Source organism: Schistocerca cancellata, chromosome 6, assembly GCF_023864275.1.
Source record: "Schistocerca cancellata isolate TAMUIC-IGC-003103 chromosome 6, iqSchCanc2.1, whole genome shotgun sequence".
Taxonomy (NCBI): Eukaryota; Metazoa; Arthropoda; class Insecta; order Orthoptera; family Acrididae; genus Schistocerca; species Schistocerca cancellata.
The window spans coordinates 472,659,604-472,660,105 of NC_064631.1; the positions used below are offsets into that span (position 1 = coordinate 472,659,604).

The 502-nt window shown below is 43.0% G+C and overlaps 1 non-coding gene across 1 annotated transcript; it reads right to left on the minus strand.

Annotated features, from left to right (window-relative positions):
* Positions 1–202: 202 nt before the first annotated feature.
* Positions 203–286, minus strand: Trnas-gga (transfer RNA serine (anticodon GGA)). The gene is given in 2 exon segments: positions 203–237; positions 247–286. It is a non-coding gene; the product is annotated as a tRNA-Ser (tRNA).
* Positions 287–502: the final 216 nt, after the last annotated feature.

The window sequence follows — 502 nt, forward strand, 5'->3', positions numbered from 1 at the left end:
AAACATAGACTGATTTCTAGTCAGTTTACCTGATATTTAGGCTTACTATCAAATTAACAATCTCTCTTCCGGGCAAATACGCTTCCTTCAAAAATGGTTCAAATGGCTCTGAGCACTATGGGACTCAACTGCTGTGGTCATAAGTCCCCTTGAACATAGAACTACTTAAACCTAACAAACCTAAGGACACCACACACATCCATGCCCAAGGCAGGATTCGAACCTGCGACCGTAGCGGTCGTGCGGTTCCAGACTGTAGCGCCTTTAACCGCTCGGCCACTCGGGCCGGCCACGCTTCCTTCAATTCGTGGCTTTTCTTGGAATGCTGTCATTCACTTTGTCAAACACAATGTGAAAACACGTTTGAGACATTCTGGAAACGATCGGGATGCATATTTAGTTCCTTCATCACGTCGTATATGCCATATTTTTTCAGCCATAATGGATGTACCGAATTTCTTCTTTTGTGCTGAAAATTTATAAATTACAAAAGATCTAGTGC